Source organism: Lepus europaeus, chromosome 13 (genome assembly GCF_033115175.1).
Source record: "Lepus europaeus isolate LE1 chromosome 13, mLepTim1.pri, whole genome shotgun sequence".
NCBI classification, from domain to species: Eukaryota; Metazoa; Chordata; class Mammalia; order Lagomorpha; family Leporidae; genus Lepus; species Lepus europaeus.
The window spans coordinates 88,542,383-88,559,174 of record NC_084839.1 but is presented as its reverse complement, the minus strand read 5'-3'; the positions used below and the strand labels follow the sequence as shown (position 1 = coordinate 88,559,174).

Below are 16,792 nucleotides of genomic sequence, written 5' to 3'. Positions count from 1 at the left end.
ATTAAGCCTCTTGATTTTTTTTAATCTTTCCCTGATTAAACTCATATAATGATTAATTCTGCTTGTCTCTCATAATTCCCTTATCTTTATTCTGGCTTCCTCGTATCTAAAAAAAAAAAAAAAAAAAAAAAGACCCAAAACAAAAGCTCTCTCTATTGTTCTGTCTTTAGTTAAATATATTTCTGTGACCATTTTAGCTTTAAAGATTGTATGAAATAAATTGTCTTATTTAGAATATTTCAGTATTACTGTGTTACACACAGAAACACAGAAACATGGTCATCAATATGAAAGAAGGTAAAGGAAGGAAACCTCACAGCAAAAGACCACAGGAAGCTCAGTTTCTCTTTGACATAGAATTAAAATCTGATTCTCTGTTAAAGCAATGTGTTAAAGTATTATGTTAAATCTATTATGTTCTCTTGATGTCTGTTAAATTCTAATTGTTCAAAAACAGCTGAATTTTTATTAAGAGCTATGGGTTATTTAAATATGTGCTTATTTTCAAAGATTTGAATAATCACCTTGTAACAATGATCAAATTTGGTCTATGTTATGTCATGATTTTAAGGAATCTTATTTCAACCAGATATTTTGGATTTTGAGCCTTCTTGGCATTCTTGACAGGCATTCAAAAAATCAAAGTTTCAAACAATCTGGACTCTAAAATTTCCAGTAAATCTTGGACTTTGGTTTTTCCAGTTTGGGCCCAACTGAAAAAAATCGAAGGACCTATGTCTCTCATCTTATAGAGATACCAACTAATCAGGCTATTTGGATTATATTAGAAGTACTGTCAAGATGTGACATGGTACTAAATTTTAAGTTTCTATAATGGAAAATGCTGTTAATACAAATGTTTGAGAATTAAAAAGTCTAATGATCTTGTGTTACTAGACATGATAGTTATCTTAATGAGAAAGCCCCAGCAGCCTAAAGGGTTAAATTGTAAAATCCTAGAGGTGCTTTCAAAAATACTGTGAAGTAAGCAAGTGCCTCTTGTTGCTTGATGAGTTTATAATTTTAAACATGGCAACTTAAAGTATCTTGTCATCCACAGTTATATAGGATTTGCTGCTCATAAAACTAAAGCGTTGTTGGTTCTGTGTTTAGCTGTCCTCCTATAGGTTCCTATGGACTTTTTCCAGCCACTTTTATTGTATTCAGTACTTTGGGATGGCTCTGTAAACAGATGAAGCCAATAATGTATTAACAGTACCAACTGAGAGAAAGTATGGTTAACTGAGGTTACTAAAAACAAAAAGCATTTCAAATCAATTGGCAATCTACAAAAAGAGTTAAAGATTTTAAAAGCTATTATTAAAATTGCTATATTGGTCTATTATGTTATGTTATATGTGTGTACATATCGTATGTCCACATGGGAAAATTTTATTAAGAATTTTATTTTAATTGGCTTATAAATAAGATTGTCCATAAATTTAAGCTGCTAAAATTAATCAAAGATACATTTTAATTTGTGTGACCTGAATCTCTGCATCATATGTTTTATACTTGTTGGTAGAAAGAAACTAAAAACATTTTATATGGTTGTGCTTAAGTTTACTGGTTAAACAAACTACACCATGTTAGATATTTAAGAGGTGTTTTCAAATACATGATTCTTAAAATTTATAGAAGGCATTGGACCTTCTGGTAAATGTTTTCTTAAGTTGTTATCTAATGGTTGAAACTGTTTGCTAACTATTCATATAATATTGCTATTGTCAGCAAGTGATCTAGGACTTGCTCCCTCATTTCTCTATTCTAAGCCCAACTTGTTCTTTCATTTCTCTATTCTCTTCAAGGTAGGAAACTAATTCTATTATGAAGGAATCTGTAGGACGCACAATTTAATCTTTAGACCTAATAAAAGAGATGGCCAACATTTTTCTGTAATAGCATAGCCAAAATAAGAGCTTAAATAATAATCTCATAGCTAGATTTACTTCGCCTTCAGTGAAGTAAACAGTAAGTAGAAAAAACCTCCCTTTCAGACCAAAGGGAAAGAAAGTTTTAAAGTGAGAATATAATTTTCCTCATGGGCATTGTCTACCTTAGAAAAACTACTACAGAACGTGCCTGTGACTATAGACTTGTAGTTCAGGCCACTGAAGATTAGAGATGGGACTTGGGCACTCTCTTGACTTGCATCCTCTGGTCTGCTTTAACAAAAACCAGGAGGAAAAGAAAGCTAGGCATTAGAAGCAGTGGGTGGCAGGCCTATTAATGGCTGATCTGTACAGTGATCTGCCCTCAAGGAGACCCAACAGACCAGTACACTGCAGTGGCTTTCAATGTGGTAAGCCTGGGCTTCAGCAGAAGTCAGCTTGTGAAGAGCCCTGGCAGCTCTGCCAAGAGTTGGATCACTGGAAATGGACCTACCCTGGAGTGGAAGGATGCCCAGGTCAGAGCCACAGATCTTATTGGCTCTAAGCTGAAAAGCCCTTCACTCAGCCCAACTTCCAAAGTGACCACTGCAGCTGAGGGGATGGCCAAGTAGGGTCAGCAACATTGCAGGCAGAACTGTAAATTTCTTGTTAGAGATGCCACCTGCCTTTACCTGGCCAGCTCTCCTCCCAGGCCAGCCAAGTAATGAAAGTCAACAGAGTGCCTTCCCCTAGGAGGTTCACACCTCCCTTAGGATGTACCCCATGTGAAGAGATAGATAGGTCTGGGCCTCTTAACTTACAAGGCCTAAAGCCCAACAGATTATTATCAAGCCCCTTCTGTCAGGTTCTATTTGCCTCTCAATCAGAAAAATTAATTGTAGCTTAGACAGCACCTTTCTTAGCTCCTCTAATAATGACTCTGTGCTTTGTTCTAGACCCTGTCTAGCGCACTTGGGCCTCATTCCTTCGTAATCATAACCTCTACTCTACCTCCAATGGCTCTACTCCCAACCTGTGTGTACTGATGGTCCTCTTCCCCACTTAATGCTGTATAATTGTTCAGACCTGGTTAATGCCACTCTTAGGATCATTGGTTACTATCCTCACCCTGTCTTTTATGACCTTGTCTAAATATGATCAGAGTCGGGGAACTTGGAAGGCTTCCATAGCCATGGCAACTCATGAGGAGAGCCTAGGGTGGTTACTGGCGCCATAAACCAGAGTGTCAATTTGTTGGGTCAACAACAGGAGTCACTGTGCACTTGCTCCTCATGTAGGATCTCTGTCCTTAATGTGCTGTACATTGTGATTTAATGCTATAACTAGTACTCAAACAGTATGTTTCACTTTGTGTTTCTATGTGGGTGTAAACTGTTGAAATCTTTACTTAATATATACTAAATTGATCTTCTGTATATAAAGAGAATTGAAAATGAATCTTGATGTGAATGGAAGGGGAGAGGGAGCGGGAGAGGGGAGGGTTGCAGGTGGGAGGGAAGTTATGGGAGGGGGAAACCATTGTAATCCATAAGCTGTACATTGGAAATTTATATTCATTAAATAAAAGTTAAAAAAAAGAATATTTCAGTATTACATGATATAATAATCATTTCAATTTATTTTGCTTTTTTGTTTTTAAACCTTTACAATTAAGGTTGTCATAGAATTCTGGAGCTGAGGAAAACCTTGTTGACCATAACCCTTTCATTTTGTAAACCAGGACCCTGAGGCCCAGAGAAGTTAAACTATTGGTCCAAAATTAAGCAGCTCATTAGTGGTAAAACCTGGTCCCTGACTTCCTGCTGATGCTCTTTCTACAACAGAACTGCGTTTCCAGTTAAAGTGTCAGTTACGCTTGAATACCAGCAGTACAAGTCACCATGTGCATCATGTGAATGTATTTTTCCCCCTCAGTATTCACACTTGAAACACCCACACAAGGGAAGTCTTCCAAGAAAACACAGCAGGCGCCACCTTTCTTTCTTTCTTTCTTTTTTTTTTTTTAAGATTCATTTATTTATTTGAAAGTCAGAGTTACACAGAGAGAGGAGGAGAGGCAGAGAGAGAAAGAGAGGTCTTTCATCCGCTGGGTCACTCCCAAGATGGCCACTATGGCCGGAGCTAAGCCGATCCGAAGCCAGGAGCCAGGAGCCAGGAGCTTCTTCTGGGTCTCCCACGCAGGTGCGGGGGCCCAAGGACTTGAGCCATCCTCTACTGCTTTCCCAGGCCATAGCAGAGAGCTGGATCTGAAGTGGAGCAGCCAGGACTTGAACCAGCGATCGTATGGGCCTGCAGGTGGCAGCTTTACCCACTACACCACAGCAGAAATTTGTCCCTCACGTGGCACATGCTCCTTTGGAGTACACTTCTCAGCCTCCCCTGCTTAGCCCAGAATTTGGGCAGTTTGGACCTGTTCTTTGGTTTTTTTCTCTGTTCTGGTGAATGGGGCAAAAAGGATACACGGGTCAACTAGCCTAGGTCTTTCTGTAACTTTTCTCCACTTCGTGGGACACGGCCACTCCTGGAGATGGATTCTGCTAAAGCCTCACAAATGGAAATTTGCTTGTCCTCAAGAAAGTTGAGAGCTGTAGGTTCTAAGCTGGGGTGTTGGTTCTCTGTGATGTCCGCAGGGAGGAGTGGACAGCTTTAAGTCTCCATAGAAAGTTTGATCAACCTTCCGAATCAGCGAAACACACATCTTCAGTATTAGTGCCTTTTGGCTGCAACGTTAGGTCAAGCAGGCAAGAGAAATGCACTCTGAGGACACAGGCCCGTGTTGTAGAGCTGAGGGCAGACATGAGACGGGGCTGGGGAGACACAGGAAGGAGTCTCTCCACCTTTTGCCATTTTGCTCCAAGAATCCACTGTAAAAGTTTGCACTGGCCTGAGTTCATGCAGAATCCCCAAAGTTACAAGTCACATGGAGATACCCTCTCTGTTCCAGTTCTAAATTCCCTAGAAAGCAAGTCATGTGTGAGTCTAGTATCCACCCAGCCAAGGCTTAAGGTAAGTGGAGGTGGAGGGCAGTTGAATGCCCCATGGGTTCTCTGTGATCAAAGAATGAATGTACATAAGGGCATGCCTTAAATGCAGACACACCCATTCACACTGTCCAATTTTAAATGGTGACTGCACACTTTGACTTTTTCCAGGTTGGGGCCCAGTGGTAGTATTCCCAGGCAACTCTCAAATCAAGTACACTGCTTTACATGTGAGAAGAAGAATCAAAGAATGAGAGGAGGAAGGCAGGAAGGAAACATTCACTGTGACAGACCACTGATCTACCTCAGCCAGAAGTCCCAGGGTCTGGATTACCTAAGGTAAGCTCTATGGATGATCAGCTGACCTGACCAAACTATGAAAATATGCATTTGTTAAATTTAAAAAAAAAAAAATCACACAAGGAGGCTTGCTGTTAAAACTGCATTAAACACACATTATTTTCTCTGTCCCTTTCCAAATATCACAAAACTAACTATAAATGAAATTTTTAATTAAAGGGACTTAAATACACAAGGAAAGGAAAATGAAAATGGAGAGATGTCAACAAAAAATTTGGAAGCTGGAAACCTGAAGGCTTGAGGGACATACTTGGCCTAAGAAGAGAAACTGAAAGCTAAATACCTTTGGGGGGAAGAAGGAGAAGCAACCCAAGGCCCTCCAGGAGTTAAGGGCACCCAATACCTCTGGAAGCAGGAATGAGGGTACAAGTAGAACCAAGAGGCTTGGTTGCAAGCCAGCCCCTCTCCACCTTCCCATCTTTGTACATAGCAGTCCCCTTCTTCTGGCTGTTCAGGTCAAAAATATGAAGTCTCTTCCACCCTTAACCCTTCATGCAACCTATCAGCAAAACCTTTGACGTGATCTTAAAATCATCTTTAAGAGCCAGCTTTGTGGCATGGTAGCTCAAGCCACTGCTTACAACGCTGACATGCCATATGGGCGCTGGTTCAAGTTCTGGCTGCTCCACTCCCAATCCAACTCTCTGCTAATGCTTCTGGGAAAGCAGAGGAAGATGCCCCAACTGATTGGGATGCAATCCATGTGGGAGACTCAGATGGGGTCCCAAGATCTTTGCTTTGGCCTGGCCCAGCCCAGGCCTTTGCGGCTATTTGGGGAGTGAAACAGCAGGTGGAAGATCTCTCTGTGTCTCTCTCCCCTTCTCTTTCTGTCACTCTGCCTTTCAAACAGATAATCCTAAAAAGAAAGAAAGAGAGAAAGAGAGAGAGAGAGAAAGAGAGAGAGAGAGCAAAGAAAAGCATCCTTAAAGTCTACTTCTACTAACTCCCACAGTAAGCAAGCTAGACAAAGATGCCATCACCTCTGACCTGGATCCATCTACTTCCTCCCCTCTCATATTCTATTGTGTCAATCAAGATTTTTGTCCCCACCTCTCTGCAGGGCTTGTTCAAGTTCCTAGTGACATCCTCATTGTCAAAGCTAGTAGCCATTCTGAGTCCTTACGTGGTGAGTTATCAGCAGCGCATCTCTCAGTTGATCTTCCATCCTTGAAGCACTCCCTGCTTTGGTTTTCATGCCATTGCCCTCTTTTCCTTCTCCATTGATTTCACTGACAGCACACGGTCCCAAACCTCCTTTGCTGTGTCCCCATTGCCTCAGCAACACGTAGATATAGGTGTGCTCCAAATCTTGGTCATTACGTGTGTTCTCTCTCTACCCGTTCCTTGGTTGATTGTATCCAACTGCATGATTTTATTTATTGATTGATTTATTTACTTGAAAGTTAGAGTTACACATCTTCTGGTTCACTCCCTGGATGGCCACAACAGCCAGAGCTTCACCAATCCAAAGCCAGGAGCCAGGAGCTTTTTCGGGATCTCCCATGTAGGTTCAGGTGCCCAAGCACTTGGGCCATCTTCCACTGCTTTTCCAGGCCATTATCTGGGTGCTGGATCAGAAGTGGAGCAGCTGGGGCTCGAACCAGTGCCAAATGGGATGCCAGAGCCGCAGGCAGAGGCTTAACCTACTATATCACAGCACTGGCTCTAGGGATTTTTTTTTTTTTTTTTAAGTAAAGTCAACCATGGGGCAGGCATTTCACTCAGCATTTAAGTTGCTGCTTAGGACATCCGCATCCCTTACTGGAGTGCCTGTCTGGACTCCCAGGGATTCTGTTTTGGATCCAGCTTGCTAAAGCACACCCCATGAATCAGTAAGGTACGGCTCAAGTGTTTGGGGTCCTGCCACTCATGTGGGAGACCAAGATTGAGTTCCTTTCACCTCACTGTCCCCAGTGCCTGGAATGCTGCTGCTGTCTGGGAGACCTGCATAGCCTCATCCCAGCTTGAAGGGGCTTTCCTTGGCTAAATATGAGACAATTTGTTCATCATAAAGAATATGGTAGGGGCCAGCGCTGTGGCAGAGCGGGTTAACGCCCTGGCCTGAAGTGCCGGCATCCCATGTGGGTACTGGTTTGAGTTCTGGCTGCTCCTCTTCTGATCCAGTTCTCTGCTATGACCTGGGATAGCAGTGGAGGATGGCCCAAGTCCTTGGGCCCCTGAACCCATGTGGGAGACCTGGAGGAAGCTCCTGACTTCAGATTGGTGCAGCTCCGGCCGTTGTGGCCATCTGGGGAGTGAACCAGCGGATGGAAGACCTCTCTCTCTGTCTCTACCTCTCTCTCTAATTGTCTTTCAAATAAAAATAAAATAAATCTTAAAAAAAAAAAGAATGTGGCAATTGATTGCAGGATTCTAATAAATAAATGAAAACCTATCAGTCCAATTGGATTTTTAAGGAAAAAAAGAATAGAGAACAAGCTCATTTACCACTATTGAAGCAATTGCCTTTATTTTTAAGGAGAAATTAGAGTTTATCCTAGTTGGTAAAACTGGGATTCTTCTCTGAAGAATTAATTGCAGGTAATAAAAACAGAAGGAATGATGTGATTGGTTACACATCCCTTGCAGTCCAATAAAATGGTTGATTCAGGCCTGGATCACCAGTAGGTAAAAGGATTGTTGAAGAGGATAATCACTTGGTAAAAAATTACTGCTACACAGCTTACATGGGGGGAAATGTAGCTTAAGAATGTAACCTGGGGCTAGGGCTGTGGTGTAGCAGGTAAAGCCACCACCTGCAGTGCTGGCATCCCATATGGGCGCCAGTTTGAGACCCAGCTTTTCCACTTCTGACGCAGCTCCTTGCTATGGCCTGGGAAAGCAGCAGAAGACGGCCCAAGTCCTTGGGCCCCTGCACCCACATGGGAGACCCAGAAACAGCTCCTGGCTCCCGACTTCAGATAAGCACAGCTCTGGCTGTTGCGGCCAGTTGGGGAGGAGCCAGTGGATGGAAGACCTCTCTCTCTCTCTGCATCTCTTTCTCTTTGTATGTAACTCTTTCAAATAAATAAATAAATAATCTTTTTTAAAAATGTTGCTTTCCATTGTAGTGATCCCACTTAGTATGGCAAGAACCTGTGGAAAGGATAGAGTGTGAAGTATCCACCAGTATGTAGGCACATTCTTGTCAAAGTGGAATGGAAAATAAGGGTGAGGCTATCCAACCTGGTTACAAAGTTTGAGAAGTGGTATGTTGTCCAGTGGGTTCACATATTCCATTAGTAAGGCCTTTATTCCTGATGATGGTTGTTTAAGAATGAAATTAAGGGGCCGGTGCAGTGGGTGGTTAAACTATTGCCTCCTGCAAGTTCATCCCATTTGGATGCTGGTTCAAGTCCCAGCTGCTCCACTTCCCATCCAGCTCCCTGCTAATGCACCTGGGAAAGCAGTAGAAGATGGCCCAAGTCCTTGGGCCTCCACACCCATGTGGGAGACCAGGATGAAGCTCTTACCGCCTGGCTTCAGTCTGGCCCAGCCCTTGCTGTTGAGGCCATTTGGGGAGTAAACCAGCAATGGGGCCCCCCACTTTGTGTGTGTGTGTATGTGCGCTCTGCCTCTCAAATAAATAAGTAAATCTTAAAAAGGGAAATTAAAATACTTTGGCCTTCAATGTATGTGTATTATCTTCTTCAATCGGCTACCAAGTTGTAACAAGCAGAACTGTCAAGCGTTTCTTTTGGGTTACAGATGCTGTGGAAAATCACATGTCAATGGGAGCTTGGCAATTGGGTGGTGGCTTTACCTGCTACACCACAGCGCTAGTTCCTAAAGAGCTCCTCATTTCTTTTCTTTTTTTTTATTTGACAGACAGAGTTATAGACAGAGAAAGGACAGAGAGAAAGATCTTCCTTCCGTTGGTTCACTCCCCAAGTGGCTGCTACGGCCGGCGCTGTGCGGATCCGAAGCCAGGAGCCAGGTGCTTCCTGGTCTCCCATGCGGGTGCAGGGCCCAAGCACTTGGGCCATCCTCCACTGCCTTCCCGGGCCACAGCAGAGAGCTGGACTGGAAGAGGAGCAACCGGGACTAGAACCCGGCGCCCATATGGGGTGCCGGAAGTGAGCCACGGCGCCGGCCCCAAGCTCTTCATTTCTTATTGTCACCACTGATTCATTCGAAATCCAGTTTTGCCAATTTTTTAGCGGAAATACTGCCATTTAGAAATTACCCTTAAATAAAATACACCCCGAATTCAGAGGGCTGCCACTGGTTTTCGGGGCCATCTCAGCATATGGCCTCTGGTGTGTCGGCAGCTTGTGGGAAACCTGTTGAAAATCCACTCTTGTTCGAAACTGTGACGTCTCAGAACAGTAGCAGGAGTGTGCTGGGTGAGCGCCGAGCGTGCTGAAGCCGAAGTAGCTTTACCAAGGGCTGTAAAATGGCAAAATAAAACGGGAGCAGTGGGGCGGGGGGCCACAAGCAATCTGACTCTGCGCCTCCCCAGGGCGCGAGTGCTTGCCTCAGCGCTGGCGAACTCCTCCGAGGACCTGAGGCGAAGCAGGCGGGCGGGAAAGTGCGGCGCGGGCCCTGGCTTCCCCCTCGCGCACGGCCGATGCGGTCCTGACGGCGCGGTCTGTAGAAAGCCCCCGATCGGCGCCGTTCACGCGGCCGCCACGAGCCACGCGAGTTTCCCTCTTTTTATCAGAAGACCGCGCTCCCGTGTAACCCCCAGATCGCGTGTGGGGGCGGAACCGCTGCCCTCGTGGGACAGAGTCCAGGCGCCGTGCGGGACGCGTGGTCTCCCGCGGGACGGAGCATGGCGTCCGTGCCCTGCGGGAGACCGCGCGAGTCCCTCAGAGCGCTGTGGGCCGAGTCTCCATGGCGCCCCGACCCGGCGCGCGTCAGAGCGCGTGCCTCTCTCCCGCCGCTAGATGTCGCTGTGAAGCAATGGCTCGTGCCGGGGGCCCGGCTGCAGACAGCGCCAGGGTTTCAAGTCCCCGGACTCGTGTCCTCCCGTCCTGGGGAGCCCCGAGTCGACAGAGGCCGCCCCCACCCCCGAGGGCCCGCGACCACAACGGGACGCGCGGCGCTGACAGCGCGCAGGGCGGAAGGCGCGATGCGGCGGCGGACCCACGCTGCCCCCGCCAGCGAGACGGTCACGTGTCGCCCAGGCGCTGCCCCCTGCGGGCGGCGGCGCGAGAGGAGGGCGGGGCCGGGAGGGGCGGGCTGCCGCGCCGCGCCGCGCCTGGTGTCCCGGCTGCCCCCGCCGCGCGCCCGCGCGCGTGCGCCGCGCAGCGTGAGTGCGCGCTGGTGTGGGGGGGGTGGGGGACGCGGCTGGTAGGCTGCGCGCGCGCGCACTGGGCCGGCCGCCGCAGCTGGGGCGGGGCGGAACTGCGGCGCGCGCGCCCGCCGGGGGGGGAGGGGCAGGTGGCGCCGGCGCGCGTCAGCGCGCGCGGGCCGACCGCCGCGAGTGTGAGGGGGAGCGTGGACCGCGGCGCGGCGGCGTGACTGCTTGCCCGCGGCGAGGACACTGTGCGGCGGCGCAGCCCCGGGGCCCGCGGAGCCGGAGCAGGCGGCCGAGCCCGGGCATGGTGGTGTGGGGCAACGCGGAAGGTGAGCGACCCCCGGCCGGCGGCGGGGTGGGGGAGGGGCGGGGCCGGCCCCGAGTCGCCCGGGGGCGGCCGCAGGGACGCGCCTGGCCGCGGCGGGCCTCCCCGAGCCCGGCGGGGCGGGGAGGGCGCGCCGGCCGCGGGGCCCGCGCCCCGTCCGTCCCTCACGCGGCCTGCGGCTGCCCCGCGCCGGAGCTGCCGGGTTATGTAACGCGTGACCTCCGCTTCCCCGCCGCCATGGCGCGGCCGGCCCCGGCGCCCGCACACGGCCGCCCCGGCGGACACCTCCCCGCGCCGCAAACTCGTCGCTGCTGCCCGCGCTGCGGCGCCGGCGCCCGGCCGGCCCTCCCGTCCCGCGCCATTCATCGGTGCGCGTTGGCGGGCGTCCGCAGAGCGCTGTCGGGGACCGGCGCTGGCCCGCAGGCCCCCGCGTGGGCTCCCGGACCCCGTCGGGGAATACCCCCGGGCAGTCCTTGGGCACTCCCGGCTTGTCCGTCCCCTTCACGTGCTGGGCGCCTTTGCCGCGGCCCCCGCCGCCGCGGTGCAGCCGGTGCGTGTGCACTGCGCGCTCTGCGTGTGCCCAGTTTGTGAACGGGTCTCTGTGCTAACAGCTCTCCGGGTGCGGATTCTGTGTTTCATCTCTTAGCCCTGTTTTATGCTAAACAATACATTTCTGTTAAGAGTTTTTTTTTTTTTAAAGACATGGGAGTCACTTTTTAGGATTATTGTCTGTGAAGGCTCAAGGAGAAAATAATGTTTCGAGATAATGTGTTTGTGTGGGGTCACTTCATACCCCCACCCCTAACTTCATAAATGGTTCCTACCTAAGAGAATGAAAGAGACCTGCGCTCCCAGGTGCAGCCTAGTCGCTAGTAAGTTACAGGGGCCGCGTGGGAGGTGTGTTTTGATAGCTGCCCTTTCTTTAGACAGCTGCTGTAGTGGAAACACAAGAACTTCAGAATTAGATGTGGGTTTGAATTCCGGTTTTGCCACTTATTAGCCATGTGACCTTGGACCAGGTTACCGGTATCTTTGATTTTTTTTTTTTTCTCATATATAAAATGAGGACTTAATTTCCTACTTCGGGTAGCTGAGGATTAAGTGAGTTCTTCAATGTAAGGCATCTAGTGAGACCGTGGTATATAGTGGGTGTGCAATAAATCCATATTCCCACTGTCATACTTCCTTACTGAAATCCACAGTTAGAAGGAACCAAGGTGTTCTAGAGGGGATGTGTGAGAGGAAAGCTAACTGGAAGAGAAAAACCGCACTCTTGTTTTCATCCGCATGAACACCCGAACAACTCCTAGAGTGGGATTTCCCAGGTTCTTTCTGCCTTTCAAGAATGTGTATGTGTGGCCTATTGTAAGTTATAGGGTAGATTAAACAGAACGTTTAAGAATGAAGAGGGCCCTGTGTAGCGGGTAAAGCCGGCATCCCGTATGGGTGCTGGTTTTTGTCCCAGCTGCTCCAGTTCCACTCTAGCTCCCTGCTAATGACTTAGGAAAAGCAGCAGCAGATGGCTCAGGTGTTTGAGCCCCTGCCACCAGCATAGGAGACCTGGATTTAGCTCCTGGCTCCTGGCTTCAGCCTGGCCCAGCCCTGGTTGATGATCTCCATCTGGGGAGTGAACCAGCAGATGGAAGAACTCTGTCTCCCCCTCTTTCTGTAACTCTGACTTTGAGAGTCGTAAATAAATCTTTAGTTAAAATGGATATTGTTACTAAAAAAGAATCTTTTTTTTTCCCCCAAATACAACTGAGAAGAAGGTGGGAGGGGATGAAAGAGGTTAAGTCTTTTTCAGAGGCAATGAATTTACAGGCCCTTTGAGTATCTAATCTACTTGTCAGCTGCCCGTGAATCCTAGGCCACGTCCCAGTATTTCTTGCTGGAACTGTTGAAACAGTGGCTTTGCTGGAGGTGGTATTCCTTGCTGGCTAACTACCCCACCTAAGAATCAGTGTGATCTTTTGAAAGCTAACTCAGAGTGTTTCTTGCTCGGAGTCTCCTGAAAGCTTCCTGTTAAAATTGCATCCCGTCCCTTACCCCAACCCATCTGGACATGAGGTGATTGGGCACCTGCTGACTTCCATCCCTCAACTCCTCCCACATGACTCATCATCTCTACTGTGGTCTTTCCTTGGATGTTAGACTTGCTGTTCCTGTAGCTGGACCACTCCTGCCTCAAGGTGGTCTTGGCTCTTGCCATCGCAGCTTCAGTTTGCTGCCCAAATGTCACCTGAGAGAGGCCCTCCTTGGTCCCTAAAGGAGAAGAAGCCAGCCCCCCTCTATCACCTTTGAGTCTTTGTTCATAAGTAGGTGAAGATACAGTATTTTATTATTTGATTCCTCTCATCCCCATACTACTTTGATCCAGGCCTCTTCCCAACTGGAGGACGGTGGCCTGATTTGTTCCCAGCTCTGTCTTCAGTTCTTAGAGCTGTGCCTGATATGTAACAGGCTCTCAGTAGGACTTGTTAAGTGAATAAGTGGTGTAGTGGATTTGAATGTTGGCTCTGCGATCAGACAGCTGGTGTCATATCCTGGCTCCTAACATTTACTGTTTGTGTGTTCCTGGGCACGTTGATAATTTGGTGCTTTGCTTGTCTGTAAGGTGACTGTAATACCTATCTTGTAGCATTACAGTGAGTCATTGAGTTAATCGTAAAGTGCTTATGATGCAGTTTTTTACACTATTTATTTGAGAGGCAGAGTTACAGAGAGGGAGACACACAGAGAGAGGTCTTCCATCAGCTGGTTCACTCTCCAAATGGTTGCAACGGCTAGAGCTGAGCTGATCTGAAGCTAGGAGTTTTTTCTGGGTCTCCCACACTGGTGCAGGGGCCCAAGGACTTGGCCATCTTCTACTGCTTTCCCAGGCCATAGCAGAGAGCTGGATGGGAAGTGGAGCATCTGGGACTCAAACTGGCACCCATATGGGATACCAGCACTGCAGGCGGCGGCTTTATCTGCTATGCCACAGTGCTGGCCCTGTTTTTTTATACTTTTAAAAGATGATTTGAAATTGGAATATTTTCTTAGGACTTTTTTAAAAGATTTATTTATTTGAAAGAGTTAAACAGAGAGAGGAGAGGCAGAGAGAGAGAGAGAGGTCTTCCATTCGATGGTTCACTCCCCAGATGGCCACAATGGCTGGAACTGTGCCAATCCGAAGCCAGGAGCTTCTTCTGGGTCTCCCACGTGGGTGCAGGGGCCCAAGGACTTGGGCCATCTTCTACTGCTTTCCCAGGCCATAGCTGAGAGCTGGATCGGAAGGGGAGCCTCCGGGTTTGAACTGGTGCCCTTATGGGATGCCGGTGCTTCAGGCCAGGGCACTAGCCCGCTGCGCCACAGCGCTGGCTCCAGGATTCTTGTTTTGGTGTGTTTGGCACAGTGGTTGAGATACCATTTGGGACAGCCATGTCTCATGTCTTAATTCTAGCGTCCTACTGATACAGACTCTGGGAGGCAGCAGAGATGGTCCCTGGTCCCTGCCATTCACATGGAATGCCTGCATTGAGTTTCTGGCTCCTTGACTTTGGACTGGCTCAGTCTTGGCTTTTGTGGGCATTTAGGAAGTGAACTAGAAAATGGAAGGTTGATTGTCTCTCTTTAATTCTCTATTTTTGAGATAGTAATAATAAAAATAATTTGTTTTGATGTAAGATAAACATGACTAATTGAGTTTTTGAAAATAATTTGTTTGAGAGAGTTACAGACAGAAGAGGAGACAGGCAGAAAGGTCTCCCACTGCTTTCCCAGGCCATAGCAGAGAGCTGGATCTGAAGAGGAGCATCAGGCACACGAACCCGGTGCTCATAAGGGATGCCAGCATTTGCAGACAGAGGCTTAGCCTACTACGGCACAGCGCCGGCCCTAATTGAGCTTTGTATTACCTTTTTTGCTGAATTTTTGTTGGCTACCAGAATTATATTTATGGAAGTCATTTGTAAAATAAATAGATTTATAGGTGTCTAGAACAAATTAAAAAATAAACTGCTGAGAATAGTGACCTGTATTTGGTCTTAATGTGTAAGTCAGGTTTTTTATTCTTCGATCTGTGGAAGATGCTAAGAGTGATTATCTCAATAGGCACCCGCCAGAGTATCTTTCATATATTTCCCTTTGAAGTTCGTCTGCAGATATGATTGTGGTGATGAAAAGACTTGCTGGAGGCTTCCTGTCTTTAGACAGAAAAATCCTTGAAGATCTAGTTAAAGTATGAATCTTGTGGTATTTCGGAAGGAAGAAATATTTTATTATGTTTAGTGTGTTTCTGCCACCTTTCATCATGGGTGTCTCTCCCCACTCCCCCAAATTGTATTTAGTTCTTAATTGGAGGTTAAAGTAGCCTGGTTATATCTTCCTTTTCCTTTCGTTTCTTAGTTTGATTTTTTTTTTTTTTTTTTTTTTTTTTAGCAGTTAGAGAAATAGAGGAAAGAATTTATGGAGACAAATAATGACTTTGTAATGATAGATACCTTGTGCTATTGCAGCTTTGTATTCTTATAAATTAAGATTATGCCTGTGACAATTACACTTGCATAAAACCAGTTATTTTTACTTGGTCCACTTGTTCTTAATATAGGAACATTATGCTTTTTTTATTTTTCAGTCTGAACTTTAACAAGTAGTAAGATCCTAAAATCTTCACCTTAAACTTAAGAAAATTCAAAATACTGCTTCTAACATTGGTTCCAAAACTTAATAAAATTGCTAAATTATTAAAAGGTACTGTATGCCATGGTCTTTGCTAAGTGCATTGTCTTATTTAATATTCACAACCACCACGTAAAATAGGCAGAGTTATAAAGAAACAGATTTAGAGACATGATGTTACTTGGCTGGTCACACGGGTTAAAAAAGGTTGCAGGATTTCAACCTAGTTCTAATTGATTCTGTAACTGGAGGTCATGACCAATGTGCTATGGAACACAGTAAAAGCAAGGTTTCATTTTACCACAAAGAGTATGTGTTCCTCTTAACTGCTGGCAATTTCATCATTATTTATGGCCAAGATTTTTAACAGATTTAACTACCATTACTATACTTAAATGGCTATGTATTTTTTAAGTGTGAAACATTTTAATAGGCTAATACGTAAAATCATTTATGGTTTTTCATTTTTATTATTAACACGTCATTGAAATAACTCAAAGCATTATCTGCAATGGTATATCAGCCTTGTAGTTTGAAAAGGTTTTCTGTAAAATATGTGATACCAGATTTAAGAAAACAAATGTCTAAGATAGCAAATAGTCAAAATTGTTAATGATGCATTTCTGCTGATGTTTGGGCAAATATTATCTTTACTCCTTTTTTTCTTTATTTATTTGAAAGAGTTACATAAAAGGAGAGGCAGAGAGAGACAGAAAGAGAGAGAGGTCTTCCATCTGCTAGTTCACTCCCCAGTTGACCCCAATGCCTGGAGCTGCGCCAATCCAGAGCCAGGAGCTTCATCCAGGTCTCCCACGCAGGTGCAGGAGCCCAAGAACTTGGGCTGTCTTCGACTGCTTTCCTAGGCCATAGCAGAGAGCTGGATCGGAAGTGGAGCAGCTGGAATTTGAACCGGCGCCCATGTGGGATGCCAGCACTGCAGGCGGCGGCTTTACCTACTACGCCACAGCACTGGCCCCTAAAATTTTAAATTCTAAGATCATTTTTTTTTTTCCTGCTTCACTAAGCTGTCCCATACATCACCCAGGGAAAGACCAACACCTAGTAACTCAGAAAATTGAATAATGGAACGATACATTCTTGTAAAATTGTGATTTAGGCTTTAATAGAAAAAATTCTTGTCCTCTGTTTATAGTATAATGCAGCTAGAAATTGGGCTTTTTCTCATGTAGGCAAGTAGCTGTCTTAGCCACATAGGATAGTTTGAGAAATATTTTAAAGGCCAGTGTAGTCTCCATGGTTTTATGCTTGAATTAAAAAGATTAGGTATGGATGGGCAGAAAATTTGATTGTTGTATGAATAGTTTGTGGTCAA

At 46.4% G+C, this 16,792-nt stretch overlaps 1 protein-coding gene across 3 annotated transcripts in view; it reads left to right on the top strand.

The window, feature by feature from the left end:
* Window positions 1-10,671: 10,671 nt before the first annotated feature.
* Window positions 10,672-16,792, top strand: part of REV1 (REV1 DNA directed polymerase) — an 89,613-nt gene continuing 83,492 nt past the window's right edge. For 2 of the 3 annotated variants that reach the window (XM_062209950.1, XM_062209949.1), the window contains exon 1: window positions 10,673-10,804. The gene's annotated coding sequence lies outside the window, so the exon portion shown is untranslated. Of the gene's footprint in view, window positions 10,805-16,792 lie in introns of all 3 variants that reach the window. The other variant, XM_062209952.1, reaches the window with a different exon arrangement.